This window comes from Miniopterus natalensis, chromosome 7, assembly GCF_054644295.1.
Source record: "Miniopterus natalensis isolate mMinNat1 chromosome 7, mMinNat1.hap1, whole genome shotgun sequence".
NCBI classification, from domain to species: Eukaryota; Metazoa; Chordata; class Mammalia; order Chiroptera; family Miniopteridae; genus Miniopterus; species Miniopterus natalensis.
In genome coordinates, this window is record NC_142087.1 from 70,360,432 (window position 1) to 70,367,661 (window position 7,230).

A 7,230-nucleotide genomic window follows, 5' to 3' on the forward strand; every position below is an offset into this window, starting at 1 on the left:
CCTCTTCGGGGAGTAATACTGAAGGAAAGTGGCTGGCCTGAGGAAAAACTTCATTTAGCTAAACATCAGGTAAGTTCCGTGCTAAACAGTTCTACACGGGTTTATCGCAAGGTATAAATAACAGTAAATCAAAGGGGTCAGAAAGTAATCAAATTAGTACAAATACATGAAAATGAAAATAGTGTCATCACAGGATGGATGGGCTGTTTCTCCAAGTTTATCCCTAAGTTTATCTCTACCCACACGGATCCTCCGGGTGCTAGATATATTACTGCTATATCTGTTATATAAATGCGATGCTGAATGTATATACTCAGAAAAATATGTTCATTTTAGGAAGAGAGCCTAGGCCAAGCGCCAGGAGTGTGGGTTTTGTGGGAAAGAGATAACTCAATGGGCCTGGGTTGTCCAAACCCTGCACATTCCCCCAAAATGCCTACTTCACGATTGGTCCTTGGCCGGCTCCTAGAATATCCTTGGCCAGCTCTGAGCCCTTGGAATACTCTCCCTGATGGGAGCTTTCATACACCTGAATCCTTGTGCCACCCAATATCAGTTTGATCAGATGGTTTGTGCTGACGATATAATTTACAGTGAATGCCTATTTTTGCTTTAAGGGACTAAGAGTCCAAGCAGTTGACATCAGTCAGGTCTATGTGACTAAATGCCAATAAAAACTCTGGACACCAAGGCTCTGGTGAGCTCCTGCTGGTGTCTACACTTCATGTGTTGTCACACGTCATTTCTGGGGGAACTAAGTACAGCCATGGGATTCTCTGGGGAGGTGGGGACACCTGCAAGCTCGTGTCTGGTTTCTTCCAGACTTTGCCCACGTGCCTTTTCCCTTTGCTTATTTCCATCTGAATCTTTTCACTGAAACAAACTGTAACCATGAGTGTAACCGTAATCAGCTTTCTCTGATCCCTGAAAGTCCATCTAGTGAAGCATGAAGCTGGAGGGGGGTCTTAGAGTCCCCCGACCCGTGGAGTAATCAGGGAATGCTACACAGAGGAGGAGGGATGTAAGCTGAGCCTTGAAGGATGGGTAGGTATCTTAAGGAAGGATAGATAACTGAAGACAAGAAGGAGGCTGGACATGTAGAAGAAAGTCCTCTACTGCAGTTAGTGACCAGTGAGCATGCTAGTCCTGAAATGCTTTGTCCAGACACCTTTTATGTGGAAGGAAAACAAATAGATTTATTTTTTTTTTAAAGAATCTTAAAGGGAATAAAAAAAGAATTTCAGCTCATCTAGAAGCCTTTAGACTGCCTTATGGCTTCCTGGAAATCTCTTTATGACTACTTTCTAACCCTTACAACAAATAATACAAAACTTCAATTTTTATTTGCTCAATGATGTTCCATACACTTGGAAGCTCATCATGAACATTTCTCCAGTTCACTCCTCCCAAAAACGGCACTGAGACGTCTTTCTAGTCTGAATGTTGGTAAGCTGTGAATTTTATCTTTCATAGAACCTCGGCCTTTTATTTTTACAGACAAAACCCACAAACACAAGCCTACGTTGACTGTCACTTTTTTTGAGAAAATTCACAAATTGTGCCACATGGTAGAATATATACTATAAAAAGTTATTCCGCATCAGCTGTCACCAAAAACATCAGAATTCCTTTTGTTTGGCCAAGGCTTTTTGCCAAAGAGTTAAAAATGTTCTACATGGACACTTGCCTCATAAAGCTTCTAGTTCATTTCTATGAAAAACTAATGTAAATTATTTGTATTATCGGGTCCGGATTTGCCTGATGCTCTAATCATACCACGGTCTGCACCACAAAACGTCTCCTTTGGGTGTTTCTTATCACCTCCTCTATTCGCATTTTCTCTGACTGCCTCTTGGTCTGAAGAAATTCTTTCTTGGCTCTCTAGCTCCCAAATCCAATTCTTTGAGCTGTCAAAACAAAGACCTTCCATAGATATTTCAGATTTTTTTTATTTTTTGCTCTGAAACACCAAGAAAATTCTGGCTAACTTCCTGTAAAAGATTTTCTTCTGCATTATATATGGAGAAACATAAAATAGGAGTGAAGGGGGAAAGTAACTCTGTAGGAGGCAATCAATCAAAGAGTATTCTCATGAGAGAGCACTAAGCTCAGCTGATCCCTCTGGTGTGCTTCCTATTTAAGATGTACCTTTGAGGGACCTACCAGTTCTCTTGAGTTCATACACATAATGAGACGTGGAGGAACATAAGCCAGCTGACTGAACAACAGACTGCAAATTCCTGAGCTATTAGTTCTCATTATTATATTAAAATATTATAATCTGGTTCAAATACAATGACTTCCCTCTGCTTTTGCATCCCAAGAGTATGAGGTCATCCCAGGAGTACTACCCTATCTCACTGGGTTGCTTGGAAGATTATTACTAAGGGAAATTTCAGAGTTCTTCCAGTAGAAAGCATTATACCAATGCTAAGTAAAAACACATGAATGATTTAAGATACCGTCTTGAACCTGTGCAGTAGTAGAGACTGTGACAGTCTCTCGCACTTTGCATTTGCACTGGCAAGAATGACAATGTTGGGGTGTAATCTTCGAGCACCTAACAACAGTGGTCAGCCAGGGGCATGCCTTGGAACTTGAAGCAGAGCAGGATGTCTTGGGTACTTCTTACACTGGCACCCTCAACTCCGCTCCTTGTCTGAGCCCAGCAGACACACTTAACTTGCATGAATTAGCTGAGGCGGAGTGAAATATATCCAAGACTTTGCCTAATTGTGTGATTTGCTCTGTTCTTTAGGCACCTGGCACCTGACAGATTCTAATTTCAATATTTTCAAATCATTAGTAAGATTGCACTAAGCTGTAATTTCAAATGTCTTTAATCACTTGGTAGAATCTGTCTCAACAAAATTGTTCTATTTTTAATACTTTTTGACTATCAGGAATGAGTGAGAAGTAGCTTCTTTGCCCTACATCTATCCAGAGCTGCTTTTGTGAGAAAGATAAGAAAGCCTGAAATTAAACAAGCATAAACAACAGTGGAAAACAACCCATCTGCAGCCAACAAAACAGACTTATTCAAAATCGAGGATCAGATCCTCTCTTTCCAAGTCAAATTCTCCTTCCATGCTCCCTTTATGGTTTCGGAAACGCACAAGTGCATAAAGCATTTGATTCTGATCTCTATCTGAACAGAACACAGTATGAATGATGCTCTTTTTAATCTCACGACAGTCCCTACAATGACTCCATTCCACTCAACTGTCCGATTTCCAAATTGCATCACTGAGGAACTCGGCCTGAGTAGATAACCGAGCAAGGACGTAAATGCAGAGAAAGTGGGCAAGGGCGCCTCACTCTCCCAGCTCTCTGCAGCCCGCTTCCTCCAGGAGGGGACACGTCCTGTTCATTCATCACTGACCACGTGCTGCCACGATTCCACAGAGTCAATACACACTCCTGACCCAAAGGGAAGAAAGGAAATTGGATTCCCTCCAGTCTATACTCACGTGTGTCTAGTACAAACATATTTGTTCAAACATAAATCTATAGAAGCAGGAATCCAAATTTAGTAAGAGAAGCAAGAGTCTGAGCTGAAAGTTCAAGGTTAACTATTACATTTCCGCTGAGGTTGAGGCACAGGCAGGATCCCACAGGGGAGCAGGGAAGGGGAGCAGGAGGCAAAGGGGAGGCGATTGGTGGGAAGTCTGGGAGCTCTTCATCCCGGACACAGTGCACCTCCCCAGAAAAGTCTGATTTTTACCTGAAAGCACAGCATAGTGCTGTGGAGAAGAGCCTACTCCATGTGTGACATTTGGCTGCTGACAGCTTTCAAGCTTCACCAGTTCCTCTTCCCTCTGCTCCACGCCCGGCCAACCTGGTAAGAGAGCCCGGTGCTCCCTCCTTTGGTGCCAGAAAGGGGTCCAACAAGCAAGGCCCAGCCCATGTGAGGGAACCTTCACTCCCATTCTACCCCCCATCACAATAAAAGCCAAGCCAATCTCCATTCCCTGCTCTCACCCACCTGCCTGCAAGCCTGTCCCGCTCGACCCAGAAAGCCTCAGTGTGTGAGTAATAAACCTTTCATACCCTCCTGGGTGCATGCATGGCATCATCAGTTTAACACCTGAAACAAATTTTGGGTAAGTGGAAGATGCCCCCTGTCTCTATGGGGGGACCTGAACATGTGCCATCTACCCCAAGCATGGCCGCTAATAACTGGGTGAGCAAGTCATAGGGTGAACTAGGAGCAGAGTCACTTCTTCCACTGTTCAGTTTGGCATGTTGATTTGTCAGGGAAAAACTGGTACAAACATTTTACAGCATCATCCATGTAACAAGATCGCAACCCTTTCATCAGAAGTGACCATGGGAGTAAGGACCCCAATTTGTCAACGGGGCTTCGCAAGTCCATCAGCACAAGCGTCCACCCAGACACTGAGAGAAACCTCACCCGGCAGCCCAGCATTTTGGTACCAACTCCCTACACTGTAAAGACACAGAGAATGATACATACATAGAAAGGTTTGGTTAAATAAAATTTAAAAGTAATAAGTATTGTATCATCACATCTCATCTCACAGCCTATAATATAATATTATCTACACCAATTACTAAATTACTTCCAATTACTAGATGGGTCTTAATTAAATATGGAGAGCATGCAGAGCTATTGAAATTTTTTAAAAATAGGCTTTTATGAAAATCTCAATCTGTTTTTATCTTAATAAAAGCAGAGCAAACTAAAGAACACTCAATAGGAGATACTTATGAGACACACAGTGGTGCCTCCCGGGTCCCCGGCTGAGTGCTCACTCAGAAGGGGAACAAAAGCAGAGAGAGACTTGGAGACCTGAAGGCAGTGCTGCCGCAGTCACCTCCTTTTGAAAGCCTGAGGCAATAGCGGGATGAAGTACACAAATCCAGACAGCAACAAACAGCAGTTAGGAGCATCCTACAACTTCATATTCTGCAAGTGCTTCCTAAGCCTCAGCACCGCATAATTACAAGTTCCTGTGGCTGTGTCCCTCTTTCCTACATTCTACACGGGTATCTTAAGAAGTCACCATAATTCAAAACATAAAGAAACTTTGACTTGGTATGACTTCTTTCCATTTGTCTTTCTGAATACCTGTGCGTGTTCGTAACAAGCAGATGTTGTGTCTTTATTAAAAAGAATTAAAACAGGGAGTTTAAGGGGTCAATTCTGTCTCGCTATGAGAAAGGATTTTTTAATTAGAGCTGCTCTACAAAGAAATGGGCTTTCTCACCAAAGGACTGAGCTTCCAGTCCCTGGAAATACTCAAGCGGAAGCCATCTGTCATGCTGTAAGCAGCATTTCTGAAGTGGGAGAAACACTGGAATACATGACTTGTAAGGCCCCTTTCCACTTCCTAAATGTGATGATTGATTGATCATGCGGGCAGGAAAAACATATTGTGAACTTGAAAAAATGTTTGTCCTCTTAAAAAAAACTTTTAATCTCTTTCCCAAAATGATGTTTCTAAGGAATGTGACGTTGATGGTCCCCTAGAGGAGAGTAAAGACAAAATACCCAGCCTTGATTTGTCCCCTCCAAAACATAAATGTCTGATTAAGAGCTGGGGGTGGAAGGATGGTGGGCAAAATAACATAGTTAATAAACCTTATAGCACAGCCAACACATCAATCCACCAACAGCTACATATTGAGTAGCTACTGTGTGGCAGGCATTGCAGGAGATAAAGGATGTGTAAATACAAGGTCCCTGGCTTTAAAATATGTTTGAACAAATAAGACATAAAAAGTAAACGCTAAAAATAAATGAAGAGGTTGTGAACTACCAGGGACTAGATCCAACCCGCATGTCCCATGTGATCTACACACTTTTTTAAAATTTTTAAATAGAAGGCCATTGGGCAGGATACACACTCTTCTATTCGCCATGTCACCACTCCTCATCATATTATCCTGGCCCAAGACACACCCACGTACAACAAATACCTGATCCCCTACAGGCAGTTGCATTTTTGACATCCTAATCTACAACATAAAGATTAATAGCAGCAATATCATACAATGATATACGGTTCCTTCTAAATAAATGTCACAAACAAGAAACACTAGAGGGTTTTAGAGGAGGAAAGGGCCCTGAGTCTTCTCCAAGACTTCACGGAGAAGGGAAAATTTAATCTGAGTTTTAAAGAACAGAAAAGACAGAAGAGCCATCCCAGACATAGCAGTGAGAGGAGTACAAGTCAGGGATGCAGAAGTATGAATCATAATCAGGAAGACGTGCTGAGAACAGTGGGGAGTAGAGGAAAGAGGTAAGGGTGAGAATTAGGATTTGATCAAATGGTAGGAGGGTCTGAGAGCCAAGTCATATTAATCAGAAATCTTGCCTGAAAGTGACAGAAACCCAAAGTAGGCTACTCAAAACAAGGAGTTTATTGGCTCCTCCAGTTGATAAGTCAAGGGTAGAACTAAATTCAGATACAGCTGGATCCAAGCACTGGAATTATATTATCAGTGCTTTTTCTCTTTCCTGACTCTTCTCATTCTTGTAATCTCTTCTGATTTCTTCTATGTGTGTTTGTGTGTGTGTGGGGGGGGGTGGGTTCTGTCTTATTGCAGATGGGCTACTGCCATCAAGCTGAGATCTTGGCCTTCACAAGACTCAACATTTCCAGCTTCACAAAGAAAAAGACTTTCTCTCTGAATATTCATTTATGGGTTTAAGGGAAGATTCCGAGCCCAGGGAGACAGGGTCCTGGATCATGAGCTTACTCAGCCAAAAGCAAGTCTATTAACAATAATGATGTATGTGTGCTGTGCTACCATAATAAAAGAAGGTATTGAGATAGCTCACTGGGGGCCTTTAGGCTACAGGATCCACTGAAGGTTTTAAACCTGAAAGTCACATGGCCAAAGCATTCTCTTAAGAAGTGTGCGTGATGAATCGGAGGGAGAGGCAAAGGAATATGGGAGGCCAGTTAGGAGGCTCATCCGGTAGCCTAGGGCTGGGGACATAAAACTTAGACGGAAATGGAGAAGGGCAATGAAAAGTAGACAGATGCAAGAAATATTTAGGAAGAAAAATCAATAGAATAGGAAAATTGATTGGATATGGAAGAGGGAGATTTCAACAATAATTCATTCAACAAACATTTGTGAGTGCCAATTCTGTTTTAGATACTGTTCCAGGTACTGGTGAATGCAGCAAGCAAGATATATGCATCACAGAGCTCACATTCTTCTGGGGAATGTGAAAGAGAGGCACATAAACTGAGA